This window comes from Acipenser ruthenus, chromosome 13, assembly GCF_902713425.1.
Source record: "Acipenser ruthenus chromosome 13, fAciRut3.2 maternal haplotype, whole genome shotgun sequence".
NCBI classification, from domain to species: Eukaryota; Metazoa; Chordata; class Actinopteri; order Acipenseriformes; family Acipenseridae; genus Acipenser; species Acipenser ruthenus.
The window spans coordinates 14,806,362-14,821,361 of NC_081201.1; the positions used below are offsets into that span (position 1 = coordinate 14,806,362).

Genomic DNA, 15,000 nt, shown 5'->3' on the forward strand with positions numbered 1-15,000 from the left:
GGGCACCTGTTTAAGGACTGCCCCTCTTCCTATGCCAACATGGCCAGAGCCAGCAAGGCAAATACCAACAAGCCTAGGCCTGAGCAGGAAGAGGGAGCAAGTAACAAAGATCAGTCCACATCACCACCAACAGTATCCAAGACCCAGACTCCAGCACCACCATCATCACCAGCACCCCCCTCACCCCCCCGCCCCCGAGACATGTCCCGTTTTACGAGGACCCCTTCCCCCAGCCCAGAGAGAGAGTACAACAGCTACTCCACTAGCTCCTCCAGTAGCTCCTCTGATGCAGAACACGAGGCAGGGAGGGAGCCCGGACCCAGCAGCAGCCCCCCCCTGAGTAGGGCCCTCTCAGCGCCAGCACTCCCCCTCGGCTCTCGTTATGACGCCATAAGGATTGAGTCCGTGGGGGAGGAAAGCGAAAGCGACAGTGAAAGTGAGAGTGAGAAGGAGGGGAAGGGAGTGAAGAACCAGCAGAGGGTGGGGAAAAGAAAGGGTATTGACGAGGGGGGGAAAAGAAAGAAGATCAGGATCAAAGACAGCAAGTTGCAGGTGCCCCCCATAGTTCCAAAACCAGCTAATGTCCACACAAAGTCCCCAGTCTTGCCCTCGCAGGCAGAGACGGAGGCGAGTGGGACGGCTACACTGCCGCCTAGTGGGCAGGTAGCAGCCAGCCAGGGCATCCCCAGCCAGCCTTCCCAGTCGTTGGCACAAACCCTAGCACACCTCGCAGAAGAGGTGTTCACTAATGCACCGAGGGAGAGGTCGGGGTCAACACCTTCCCTGACCAGCAGTACCTCGGTAGCAATGACCCTCTTCAAGCGAAGGGCCTCCCTTCAAAGCATCCTTGACCCCCTCCCTTGTATGGGCAAAACCAGGGGCCCCCTAGAGGTCCTCCTAGATACAGCACTGGAGGACATGGGAATACCCCTGGACGCGGTAAGCCAGAAGTCTGCTAACAGCTCCAATTCAACAGACGGTAACAGCCAAAGAATGCTGTCTGTCATAACCCCCCCCCAGGACAAAGCTGACCCACACGTTCCGATGGGCCCTGAGCAAGTTCCACCAGACTTACCTTGTGGGGAGTTGAATAGCCCCAACAACTCCAAGTACTGTGCATATAAAGACGGTGCCTTCTTGGACGAGGCAGCAGTGAGTACCTTCTCAGGGGTGATGGGAGTTGCAAATAAGCCCAAGCCCCCTCGAAGCAAGCGTAGAGCTAAGAGTAGGAAGAGTGTCCCGACCTCCCAATCATAGTCGCTATGGGGTGGACGCAGCGACTCCTTTTCTTGTTAGCTACCCTGATGGCCCTGATATGTGTGTCTGTTAATGTCAGGAGCATCAGGGAGACACAAAAAAGATTTGATGTACTAAACTATCTAGCTAACTTGAAAGCAGATCTCATCTTTCTGCAGGAGTGTGGTATTTCGTCGAGCCCTGATTATAGGGACCTGAAGGAGAGTTGGACCCTGGGGGACTCCTTCTGGTCGGGCTCCAACATAGCCAGAGCCGACGGAGTAGGTATCCTGTTTAAAAACCCATTTATTACCTCCCGCAGCAGCAGGGAGGTAGAACCTGGTAGAATTCTGAGCGTGGATGTGACATACAACAACACTCCCCTCAGACTGGTCAATGTCTACGCACCCACTAACCAAAACGAAAGAGTTCAATTTTTTCCACAGCTGCGTCCACTCCTGCTGGGGAACGTACCCGTCATCGTGTCAGGTGACTTCAATTGTGCTCTGAGGGACGTAGACCGGAGCAGGCCACGCAACGACCGCTCTAGTAGAGTTTTGTCCTCCGTAATATCTGATTTTTCCCTGTGTGATGCAGGTAAGGACCTGGTGCCTCCCTTTACCTGGGTGAGCTCATCTGGGACCTCCTTCTCCCGTATAGATCTCGTCCTGCATACCAGCTCCCTTACGAAGACGGCAGTAGACACCCAGGCCGTCTTCTTCTCTGACCATAGGCTCCTGCAGGTAACATTGCAGGTCCCTCAGACCTCCCAGATGGGGTCAGGGGTCTGGAAATTAAACACCTCCTTACTCGATGACCCCTCCATAGCTGCAGCCTATAAGAGCAGGCTTGTTGAGTGGACCACTTTGCGTGACCTATTCAACTCCCCTATAGAGTGGTGGGAGATGGTCAAAATGAGAACTAAGGGTTATTTCATAGCAGCAGGCAAGAGGAAAGCAAAAGAAAGGAGGGCCAAATATAAATACCTGAATGCTGCCCTCCAGCGTCTGAGCCTGCTTCAGCTTCGGGGGTTCCCTGTAAGCGACGAGATAGCCCAGACCAAGCTAGATCTTTCAGTGCTTTGTAGGGAGGAACAACGAAAGGTCATGCACAATGCAAAAGTGCAAAAAATGGAGGAAGACGAAAAGTGTACTCGCTTCTTCTTCCAGAAAACGAGGGAGAAGCGGCACTTGATGTCCTCCATGCTCGACAGCAGGGGGAGGATAGTAGAGGATAGTGAGGGAGTGAAAAAAGTGGTAGAGAACTTCTATAGGGACCTGTATAACATCAAAGCTACAGATGACACCCTGATAGAGTGGTTCCTGAGCCAGTTGGAGCCTGACTCAGTGCGGGACGAGGAGGAGGAGGAGAAGGACCCAGAACTCACGCTGGAGGAGCTCACCCAGGCGGTTAAGACCATGAACACCGGTAAGACGCCAGGTCCAGATGGCATCCCGGGTGAGTATTACCATCTTTTTTGGGACACGCTAAAAGTCCATTTAGCGGAGGTCTACAGAGCGGTCTACAGGGAGAAGCGGTTGGGCCCTTCTATGCGGGAGAGTGTAATTACTCTCCTTCATAAGAAAGGGGAAGTTAAAGATCTACGGAATTGGCGCCCAATCAGCCTCCTTTGCGTGGATTACAAGATACTAGCCAAAGCTCTGATGCTCCGGCTACAAGTACACCTCCCTTTGGTCATTGGCCCTGACCAGGCTTGTGGCGTCCCAGGGAGGTCCATCACGGATATTTTAATGTTAACAAGGGACATTCTGGCTTATTCTAGAGAACGGAACCATCCCCTCTGCCTGTTCAACCTTGACCAGGAGAAGGCGTTCGATAGGGTAAGCCATGAATATATGTACAAAGTGATGGACCAGATGAAATTCGCTCCTGGACTTAGGGAGTGGGTTAAAACCATATATACAAACATTAGTACCCGAGTCTTGGTGAACAGGCACCTGACTGGTAAAATATCTATCCAGTCAGGGGTCAGACAGGGTTGCCCACTATCCCCACTGCTATATGTCGTGTGCATTGAACCCCTCCTGCAGGCAATTCGTAGGGATACCAATATAACTGGTTTCCAGCTGCCTGGATCCAACGGGGTCCAGGTCAAAACAACAGCATATATGGACGATGTGTCACTCATTTGCACCAACACATCGTCGGTACCTCGGATTAGTAATATCCTTGAGAAGTACTGCACGGCGACCGGGGCAGTGATTAATAAGTCCAAGAGCGAAGTCTACGTGTCTAAAAATTGGCAGGTAGATAGGGAACTGTCGGACATGTACCCTGTCAAAAAGGACAAAATCAAGATTCTGGGCCTCATTTTCGAGAACAATAGCTCGGGGGCCCAGAGCTGGACGGCGGCCATTAACCAGGTCCGTAAAAAGATTGGCGGATGGAGCACAAGATCCTTAACAATGACGGGTAGAGTATTAATAACCAAGTCTATACTGTTCCCCATCCTCTCTTATGTAGGAAAAATCTTTCCCCCAGACAGGACCACCAAAAAAGTGGTGGACCGCATTATCCACCGCTTTATCTGGGGCAGCAAGATGGAGAGGGTAAAGCGAGCCACCCTGAGTAAAGCCGACAAGAAGGGAGGTAAGGGGGTCCCGGACGTTGTGCAGCTCACCCGAGTGCAGGGGCTCACGCAAACTATCAAGAACATCCAGGCCCTGGACAGGAAGGTATGTTACATGAATCGTTTCTATTTTGCCACCTGTCTCAGGGCCTTGGGCCTCTGCACTATTGATAACACCGTGCCGTACTCCTGGGACCCCCCATTGTATTATAGAACCTTAAGGGACACTATATATAAATTGGGCTTAGATAAAGCAAAATTGGCCTCCTGGGAATACAAGGCTGTAACTAAATATCTTGCCGGTTCCCAGGAAATTGAAAAAGTAGCTACTTTCTCCCTCACCCAAAGCCAAAAAATCTGGGAGAATGTGTCTCACAGCTGCCTCAGTAATGTCCAGAAGGATATAGCATGGAACACCGTCCACAGTGCACTCCCCACTCGAGCGTTCATGTTCAGGAGGGGACTAGCCCAAGTAGAAACATGCCCCTATGCAAAGTGCCGCAAGAGAGAAACACCAGCCCATATCTTCTGGGAGTGTGATGTGGCTGGCAGTGTCTGGCTCTCTGTCTCTGTCTTCCTAAACAGGTTTGCTGACACGGCCAAGATGACCGCTGAGACTGTGCTCTATGGGCCTGCGGGAGGAATCACTACCAGCACAGCTAAGTGCGTTTGGCGTGTCATCAATGTTGTCAAGCAGATCCTGTGGGAAGGCCGTAACGTCTGTGTCTATCACAAGCAGGAGCTAGACACTATCACCACGACCAGAAGGGCACAAACTCTTATCAAGGACTTTGTAATTCTGGACATCCGGACCCTCGGGAAGGACAAGGCCTGCGCGGAGTGGAGGATCGCCGGACTTCAGGACGTGAAGATGGAATAAAGGAAAAAACTGGAACCGCTAGCTCCTAGGAGCGGGACTACGGGGCACCGCTAAGCCTTTTATTTATTTTGTCATGCCAGCATTCCGCCCTTTTTAGCTGGCATGACCGTTTTTGAACGGTGCCCTGGTTTTATGTAGTCTTTTTGTTTCAGTTTTATGGACTTTTATTTGATTTATGTTGAATGTTTTATTTGATTTTGTTTTGTTTTGTTTTATGTATCTTTAAGATTTTTAATGTAAACTATTAAAAGTTACATTTTAAGTGTTTTAAAATTTTAGAATTTTAACTCACTGTTCCACACACTGTCCCTTTTCCCCTGTCCCTGTTTTAGTAATATAGTTTTATGTTCACTTTTGAACTTGTAGAGAGCACTCCCCGGCCCTCACAAGCACTGGTTTTTTATAGATGGTTCTTTTTTTCCAGTCACTTTTAAAGCAGCACAGGTTTTTTTCATGTCGATTTTAATCTGTGTCTGTTTTAACCATGTATAAAGCACAATTGTCTTGGTGTTTTTAAATGTGTTTTAAATGCTTTTAAAACAAAATGTATGTCTGTATGCATGAATGTCATCTTTAAAAGAAATGTAAAATGAATGAAACGAATGGGTGTAAATGTAAAAAAATGTAAAATCTCAATAAAAGAGTATTTTACTAAAGATTTCCGTGGAGAGGAGCATTTATGAGTTCAATGCAATTTTTGGCTAGCCCTGCCCCTCGGGGTGGGGCTCGACATGGGTTTAAAAGCAGAACGAGCACAGCGGCGCCGGCCGTGTTAATAATTAGAGCCTGGCACCTTTTTTTTTCTTTTTCTTTTTTTTTTCTTTTTCCCATTTTTCCCCTCAGTCCAAGAAGCGAGTACCCCGGCAGCTCCGGCGGGCGGCCGCGCCCGGGGCGTTTGGTCAAAACCATTGTGGGCATCGCTTCTCGGCCTCTTGGCTCAGATCAAGTGTAGTATCTGTTCTTATCAGTTTAATATCTGATACGTCCCCCATAGGGGGACCCGTCTATATTAAATTGATTTTTGGAAGCAGGAGATGGAACCGGGGCTTGCTCCGTCCACTCCACGCATCGACCCGGTATTGCAGTACCTCCGGGAACGGTGCACAAGAAAGGTCAAAAAAGAGAGAGACAGACAGGCAGGCAGGCAGGCAGGCAGGCAGGCAGACAGGCAGACAGACAGGCAGACAGAGAGACAGAGAGACAGAGAGAGCGCTAGCCAGCCTCTCCCTCTCCCTTTTTCTGGGTTGTATTTTTTCCCGCTCTTTTTGTTGTTTTTTTTTTTTTTTTTTTTTTTTTTTTTTTTGTTTGTTTGTTTGTTTGTTCCAAATAAGGAAGGCAGGCCTGCCTAACTGATGGACAGTCTGCTCTGCTCACGCAGCAGGCCAGTGTACCCAGAAGGCCTTGCGCTCGTGGGAGGAGGAGGACGAGCGCAGCGGTAAAGCAGAAACGGAGCTGTTTAGTGGGGCAAGGAGCCCTCGCTTTCAAGGCGGCAGCAGCAGCAAAGCGCCCCTTTGCCGGGACCGAACGGCACTTGCGTTTTGGGAAGAGTTCCCTGTTTTGTTTGGTTTTGTTTGGCCTTGCCGCCGGGTAGAGGAGAAGGCCTTTGGGCCGGCCGGAAGGGCTGGGCTACCAGTAAAACCACACTCTGGCTTCTCTTCAGTTCGAATAAATCTTTCGCCTTTTACTAAAGATTTCCGTGGAGAGGAGCATTTATGAGTTCAATGCAATTTTTGGCTAGCCCTGCCCCTCGGGGTGGGGCTCGACATGGGTTTAAAAGCAGAACGAGCACAGCGGCGCCGGCCGTGTTAATAATTAGAGCCTGGCACCTTTTTTTTTCTTTTTCTTTTTTTTTTCTTTTTCCCATTTTTCCCCTCAGTCCAAGAAGCGAGTACCCCGGCAGCTCCGGCGGGCGGCCGCGCCCGGGGCGTTTGGTCAAAACCATTGTGGGCATCGCTTCTCGGCCTCTTGGCTCCGATCAAGTGAGTTCGGGAAGGCGATTGTAGCAGTGGGAGTACAACCAGCTATCAGAGAGAGAGCATGGAGTACAAGTCGGCTACAAATACTCTCCGGTTTCTGTTGAAGAATCCGGAGGAGCAGTGGACTCGGAAGAAGTTCGTTCATGAGGTGATGTTCGGGTTGCTGGGACTGAGTTTGGAAGAGATCCTGTGCTTGGAGGACCACCAGAAGAAGGGTATGTTTGATCTGACCCTGAGGACGGAAGATTTGTGTTGGGAGAAGAAGGTGGTGTATGAGGAGGCAGTAACAGAGCTGAAGGAGAAGTTTGAGTTTGAGCCGATTTTTCTGCTGGAATGGAGGATCTTTTTTGTGAAGATGAACAGTGCTCAGGTTCCCATGGATGATATCAAGCGTGTACTGGAGGAACGACTCATCCTGAAGGGTGAGTTAGTGAAAACCTGTGACTCTGATGGAGTATGGAATAAATGGAGAAAGGTTTATGGAAGATTTAAGAAGATAAGAGCAAGGGGAGAAGAATTGTTTTTAAAACCTGTTATCTTTGTGGGACCGAACAAGGGAATTGTGAGGTACGCCGGCCAGCCAGAGGTGTGCTACAAATGTAGCAATATGGATCATAAGGCAGCAGAATGCAATGCTTTGGTCTGCAGGAACTGCAATGGCGTGGGACATTTGAGCAAGGATTGCCCTGAAAAGAAGCGTTGCAATTTGTGTGGTGAAGAAGACCATTTGTATAGGGATTGTTCCAAAAGAGCAAGAAGCTATGCGGAAGCAGCTTCAGGAAGAAGGAAGGTGTTTGGAAAGAAAGATGAAGCACAGAAAGAAAAGTTGGCTGGGGGAGTGGCCTCATCTGGGGAAGGCGGAACGGCGGGAAAAGAGGAGACAAAGGAAAGGGGAGGAGAGCCGAACAGGGAGGCGGAGGAAAAGAGTGACAGAAGTATGCTGAACAGCCAACAGAAGTCCTCGGAAGGTTCCGGCTCCTCCGTGGATGATTCCATGGAGGGGGTGGAGAGTATCCAGAGAAAGAGGAAAGTGGATGAGGAAGGGGCAACAGCAAGCTCAAGTTGGGCAAATAGTGTGGAGGAAGAGGAGGAGAAATGGAAAAAGAAAGGAGTAATAGGAAATACAAACAGTGGAGGGGAGGAAAGACGGTCTTTGGGGAAAAAAGAAGAGGAGATGAAGAAGCGGAAATACCGAGCTGGAATTGAAAAGGAGGAGAGTGCAAGGGCAGGTCCGGCCGGTTCAAGTTGTGTTTCAGAGTCTGTGTTAAGTGGGGTTGAGGAAGGTAGCTCAAGTCAGACAATGAGTGTGGAGGAAGAAGAGAATTTGATGAGGATGTTTTGCGCTAAGCATTTTGCAGAGCTTTCGGGGTGGAAGGAGAGGATGAGGAAGGGAAGGATTCTTGAAGAAGAGTGGAGAAGATATGAGGAGGCGAAACAAAGGATATTGTTGTGTGCACGACGGAAGGCGAACGAGGCTTTAAAAGAAAGACAAAAGAAGAGAGAAAGTGAGAAAAAGAAGGACTTTAAGTAATAGTTTGAGATGGAATTGATGATAATTTAGATGTATTTTTTTTTGAGAAATTGATGTGTTTTTGATTAGAGATTAACATAATTTTGTTGTATTAATTTAAGAAAGTAATGTATTTTTTGAGTATTTGATTAATAAAAAAAAAAAAAAAAAAAAAAAAAAAAAAAAAAATCTGTTCTTATCAGTTTAATATCTGATACGTCCCCCATAGGGGGACCCGTCTATATTAAATTGATTTTTGGAAGCAGGAGATGGAACCGGGGCTTGCTCCGTCCACTCCACGCATCGACCCGGTATTGCAGTACCTCCGGGAACGGTGCACAAGAAAGGTCAAAAAAGAGAGAGACAGACAGGCAGGCAGGCAGGCAGGCAGGCAGGCAGACAGGCAGACAGACAGGCAGACAGAGAGACAGAGAGACAGAGAGAGCGCTAGCCAGCCTCTCCCTCTCCCTTTTTCTGGGTTGTATTTTTTCCCGCTCTTTTTGTTGTTTTTTTTTTTTTTTTTTTTTTTTTTTTTTTTGTTTGTTTGTTTGTTTGTTCCAAATAAGGAAGGCAGGCCTGCCTAACTGATGGACAGTCTGCTCTGCTCACGCAGCAGGCCAGTGTACCCAGAAGGCCTTGCGCTCGTGGGAGGAGGAGGACGAGCGCAGCGGTAAAGCAGAAACGGAGCTGTTTAGTGGGGCAAGGAGCCCTCGCTTTCAAGGCGGCAGCAGCAGCAAAGCGCCCCTTTGCCGGGACCGAACGGCACTTGCGTTTTGGGAAGAGTTCCCTGTTTTGTTTGGTTTTGTTTGGCCTTGCCGCCGGGTAGAGGAGAAGGCCTTTGGGCCGGCCGGAAGGGCTGGGCTACCAGTAAAACCACACTCTGGCTTCTCTTCAGTTCGAATAAATCTTTCTAAGACTAAGGCTTAGAGGGTAGTGGCATTGCCCGCTCCCTCCGAGGGTCTGTGAGAGGTTTGTTCGGGTGAGGAGGAACAGAATTTTTTTTTTATTTTTGACTGGCTTTCTTCAGCTCGGCAACTTTTTGGAAGACTAATGCTCAGTCTGGTTTTGGCTTGCCCAATCCAGGCCGAGGGTCTTTCAAGATTTTGTTGACTGTCGAGAGCAGTTTTTTCTTTTTCAGGCGGTTCCAGTTTTTTTCTTTTTCAGGCTTTTCCAGACGTTCCTGGAGTTAGAGAGAAGGAGGACCTACCATCCAGACGACCTTTGAGGACCCTTTGATGACCTAGACGACCTCATCCCCAGCCCTTGATTGTAATCGAGATCCAGACCGAGAGAGCAGCAGGCGCCCAGCAGAGGGCGCCATCTGGGAGGAGCAGAGGGCGGCCCCGGACCCCGAGGAGGCGTCACAGCCACGATTCTTCCTACGTGGTCTCGGTGCCAAGCAGCGCCCCCTACTCCGCCAGGGAAGGACACCGTTCACCTGGGGAGGGGGTCCCTCTTGCGAGGCGACCATCTCCTCAGGGACTAAAGTAATAGTTCCTTCAACTGCCCAGATTTGCTGCTTACGTTGTCTCTTTTTCGTAGAGAGAAACAACCCGGACGTCCAGAGGCTTCTCCTACCCCAATCGGAGGAGCCAGCTGAAGGATGGCGTTCCGGCCAACCCAGGAGACCAGGAGGCACAATGCGGTGCGCTTCACAAGGACCCAGCAAGAGGAAACGGAACCAGGACTGACGAGACTGGAGTTCAGCCGGACCATTCTTCAGAGGGGTATGGGTTTTTCCCCTTCTGACTTGAATTGTTTGGTGAAATTGCCAGGGCTTAAGGAAGTGTTTGAGGTCAGTTTTAGGAACCCCCAAAAGTTACAAGAAATGTGGTCCTTTTGGGGGGAGAATAAATATCTCGCTCCATACAAAGAATTTTGTGTGGATGCACTGACAGACAGAGAAATGAAAGTTGTTACTGTCCAATTTTTCAATGAGGCTGTTAGCGACTATGATATTACAACATGGCTTAACCGCTATGGGAGGGTGTCATCAGAAGGGAGGAAAATTACAGATGAAGATGGGGTTTGGACAGGAGCCAGAAAGTGGCTGGTACGCCTTAATGTTGATCCATCGGGCATTGGAGGCGTCCGCCACATTCCAAACTCCATAGTGTTAGGGCCCAACAGAGGGCTGGTATTCTATAATGGGATGCCAAAACTCTGCAGGAAATGTGGGGAATTAGGACACCTGGCGGCCGCATGTACTGTAGTCAAGTGCAGGAACTGCGGCGCCCCCCACGAGACCAGCCACTGCAGAGAAGAGAGGCAGTGCAATTTGTGTGGAAAAAAGGGGCACCTGTTTAAGGACTGCCCCTCTTCCTATGCCAACATGGCCAGAGCCAGCAAGGCAAATACCAACAAGCCTAGGCCTGAGCAGGAAGAGGGAGCAAGTAACAAAGATCAGTCCACATCACCACCAACAGTATCCAAGACCCAGACTCCAGCACCACCATCATCACCAGCACCCCCCTCACCCCCCCGCCCCCGAGACATGTCCCGTTTTACGAGGACCCCTTCCCCCAGCCCAGAGAGAGAGTACAACAGCTACTCCACTAGCTCCTCCAGTAGCTCCTCTGATGCAGAACACGAGGCAGGGAGGGAGCCCGGACCCAGCAGCGGCCCCCCCCTGAGTAGGGCCCTCTCAGCGCCAGCACTCCCCCTCGGCTCTCGTTATGACGCCATAAGGATTGAGTCCGTGGGGGAGGAAAGCGAAAGCGACAGTGAAAGTGAGAGTGAGAAGGAGGGGAAGGGAGTGAAGAACCAGCAGAGGGTGGGGAAAAGAAAGGGTAGAGACGAGGGGGGGAAAAGAAAGAAGATCAGGATCAAAGACAGCAAGTTGCAGGTGCCCCCCATAGATCCAAAACCAGCTAATGTCCACACAAAGTCCCCAGTCTTGCCCTCGCAGGCAGAGACGGAGGCGAGTGGGACGGCTACACTGCCGCCTAGTGGGCAGGTAGCAGCCAGCCAGGGCATCCCCAGCCAGCCTTCCCAGTCGTTGGCACAAACCCTAGCACACCTCGCAGAAGAGGTGTTCACTAATGCACCGAGGGAGAGGTCGGGGTCAACACCTTCCCTGACCAGCAGTACCTCGGTAGCAATGACCCTCTTCAAGCGAAGGGCCTCCCTTCAAAGCATCCTTGACCCCCTCCCTTGTATGGGCAAAACCAGGGGCCCCCTAGAGGTCCTCCTAGATACAGCACTGGAGGACATGGGAATACCCCTGGACGCGGTAAGCCAGAAGTCTGCTAACAGCTCCAATTCAACAGACGGTAACAGCCAAAGAATGCTGTCTGTCATAACCCCCCCCCAGGACAAAGCTGACCCACACATTCCGAGGGGCCCTGAGCAAGTTCCACCAGACTTACCTTGTGGGGAGTTGAATAGCCCCAACAACTCCACGTACTGTGCATATAAAGACGGTGCCTTCTTGGACGAGGCAGCAGTGAGTACCTTCTCAGGGGTGATGGGAGTTGCAAATAAGCCCAAGCCCCCTCGAAGCAAGCGTAGAGCTAAGAGTAGGAAGAGTGTCCCGACCTCCCAATCATAGTCGCTATGGGGTGGACGCAGCGACTCCTTTTCTTGTTAGCTACCCTGATGGCCCTGATATGTGTGTCTGTTAATGTCAGGAGCATCAGGGAGACACAAAAAAGATTTGATGTACTAAACTATCTAGCTAACTTGAAAGCAGATCTCATCTTTCTGCAGGAGTGTGGTATTTCGTCGAGCCCTGATTATAGGGACCTGAAGGAGAGTTGGACCCTGGGGGACTCCTTCTGGTCGGGCTCCAACATAGCCAGAGCCGACGGAGTAGGTATCCTGTTTAAAAACCCATTTATTACCTCCCGCAGCAGCAGGGAGGTAGAACCTGGTAGAATTCTGAGCGTGGATGTGACATACAACAACACTCCCCTCAGACTGGTCAATGTCTACGCACCCACTAACCAAAACGAAAGAGTTCAATTTTTTCCACAGCTGCGTCCACTCCTGCTGGGGAACGTACCCGTCATCGTGTCAGGTGACTTCAATTGTGCTCTGAGGGACGTAGACCGGAGCAGGCCACGCAACGACCGCTCTAGTAGAGTTTTGTCCTCCGTAATATCTGATTTCTCCCTGTGTGATGCAGGTAAGGACCTGGTGCCTCCCTTTACCTGGGTGAGCTCATCTGGGACCTCCTTCTCCCGTATAGATCTCGTCCTGCATACCAGCTCCCTTACGAAGACGGCAGTAGACACCCAGACCGTCTTCTTCTCTGACCATAGGCTCCTGCAGGTAACATTGCAGGTCCCTCAGACCTCCCAGATGGGGTCAGGGGTCTGGAAATTAAACACCTCCTTACTCGATGACCCCTCCATAGCTGCAGCCTATAAGAGCAGGCTTGTTGAGTGGACCACTTTGCGTGACCTATTCAACTCCCCTATAGAGTGGTGGGAGATGGTCAAAATGAGAACTAAGGGTTATTTCATAGCAGCAGGCAAGAGGAAAGCAAAAGAAAGGAGGGCCAAATATAAATACCTGAATGCTGCCCTCCAGCGTCTGAGCCTGCTTCAGCTTCGGGGGTTCCCTGTAAGCGACGAGATAGCCCAGACCAAGCTAGATCTTTCAGTGCTTTGTAGGGAGGAACAACGAAAGGTCATGCACAATGCAAAAGTGCAAAAAATGGAGGAAGACGAAAAGTGTACTCGCTTCTTCTTCCAGAAAACGAGGGAGAAGCGGCACTTGATGTCCTCCATGCTCGACAGCAGGGGGAGGATAGTAGAGGATAGTGAGGGAGTGAAAAAAGTGGTAGAGAACTTCTATAGGGACCTGTATAACATCAAAGCTACAGATGACACCCTGATAGAGTGGTTCCTGAGCCAGTTGGAGCCTGACTCAGTGCGGGACGAGGAGGAGGAGGAGAAGGACCCAGAACTCACGCTGGAGGAGCTCACCCAGGCGGTTAAGACCATGAACACCGGTAAGACGCCAGGTCCAGATGGCATCCCGGGTGAGTATTACCATCTTTTTTGGGACACGCTAAAAGTCCATTTAGCGGAGGTCTACAGAGCGGTCTACAGGGAGAAGCGGTTGGGCCCTTCTATGCGGGAGAGTGTAATTACTCTCCTTCATAAGAAAGGGGAAGTTAAAGATCTACGGAATTGGCGCCCAATCAGCCTCCTTTGCGTGGATTACAAGATACTAGCCAAAGCTCTGATGCTCCGGCTACAAGTACACCTCCCTTTGGTCATTGGCCCCGACCAGGCTTGTGGCGTCCCAGGGAGGTCCATCACGGATATTTTAATGTTAACAAGGGACATTCTGGCTTATTCTAGAGAACGGAACCATCCCCTCTGCCTGTTCAACCTTGACCAGGAGAAGGCGTTCGATAGGGTAAGCCATGAATATATGTACAAAGTGATGGACCAGATGAAATTCGCTCCTGGACTTAGGGAGTGGGTTAAAACCATATATACAAACATTAGTACCCGAGTCTTGGTGAACAGGCACCTGACTGGTAAAATATCTATCCAGTCAGGGGTCAGACAGGGTTGCCCACTATCCCCACTGCTATATGTCGTGTGCATTGAACCCCTCCTGCAGGCAATTCGTAGGGATACCAATATAACTGGTTTCCAGCTGCCTGGATCCAACGGGGTCCAGGTCAAAACAACAGCATATATGGACGATGTGTCACTCATTTGCACCAACACATCGTCGGTACCTCGGATTAGTAATATCCTTGAGAAGTACTGCACGGCGACCGGGGCAGTGATTAATAAGTCCAAGAGCGAAGTCTACGTGTCTAAAAATTGGCAGGTAGATAGGGAACTGTCGGACATGTACCCTGTCAAAAAGGACAAAATCAAGATTCTGGGCCTCATTTTCGAGAACAATAGCTCGGGGGCCCAGAGCTGGACGGCGGCCATTAACCAGGTCCGTAAAAAGATTGGCGGATGGAGCACAAGATCCTTAACAATGACGGGTAGAGTATTAATAACCAAGTCTATACTGTTCCCCATCCTCTCTTATGTAGGAAAAATCTTTCCCCCAGACAGGACCACCAAAAAAGTGGTGGACCGCATTATCCACCGCTTTATCTGGGGCAGCAAGATGGAGAGGGTAAAGCGAGCCACTCTGAGTAAAGCCGACAAGAAGGGAGGTAAGGGGGTCCCGGACGTTGTGCAGCTCACCCGAGTGCAGGGGCTCACGCAAACTATCAAGAACATCCAGGCCCTGGACAGGAAGGTATGTTACATGAATCGTTTCTATTTTGCCACCTGTCTCAGGGCCTTGGGCCTCTGCACTATTGATAACACCGTGCCGTACTCCTGGGACCCCCCATTGTATTATAGAACCTTAAGGGACACTATATATAAATTGGGCTTAGATAAAGCAAAATTGGCCTCCTGGGAATACAAGGCTGTAACTAAATATCTTGCCGGTTCCCAGGAAATTGAAAAAGTAGCTACTTTCTCCCTCACCCAAAGCCAAAAAATCTGGGAGAATGTGTCTCACAGCTGCCTCAGTAATGTCCAGAAGGATATAGCATGGAACACCGTCCACAGTGCACTCCCCACTCGAGCGTTCATGTTCAGGAGGGGACTAGCCCAAGTAGAAACATGCCCCTATGCAAAGTGCCGCAAGAGAGAAACACCAGCCCATATCTTCTGGGAGTGTGATGTGGCTGGCAGTGTCTGGCTCTCTGTCTCTGTCTTCCTAAACAGGTTTGCTGACACGGCCAAGATGACCGCTGAGACTGTGCTCTATGGGCCTGCGGGAGGAATCACTACCAGCACAGCTAAGTGCGTTTGGCGTGTCATCAATGTTG

The 15,000-nt window shown here is 50.2% G+C and overlaps 2 non-coding genes and 1 pseudogene across 2 annotated transcripts; all 3 read left to right on the forward strand.

The window, feature by feature from the left end:
* Positions 1 to 5,622: 5,622 nt before the first annotated feature.
* LOC131697026 (U2 spliceosomal RNA) lies at positions 5,623 to 5,816 on the forward strand. Its single transcript, XR_009306908.1, has one exon. It is a non-coding gene; the product is annotated as a U2 spliceosomal RNA (small nuclear RNA).
* A 530-nt stretch (positions 5,817 to 6,346) lies between these two features.
* Positions 6,347 to 6,461, forward strand: LOC131697282 (U5 spliceosomal RNA). Its single transcript, XR_009307129.1, has one exon. It is a non-coding gene; the product is annotated as a U5 spliceosomal RNA (small nuclear RNA).
* A 1,859-nt stretch (positions 6,462 to 8,320) lies between these two features.
* Positions 8,321 to 8,537, forward strand: LOC131697127 (U2 spliceosomal RNA; annotated as a pseudogene).
* Positions 8,538 to 15,000: the final 6,463 nt, after the last annotated feature.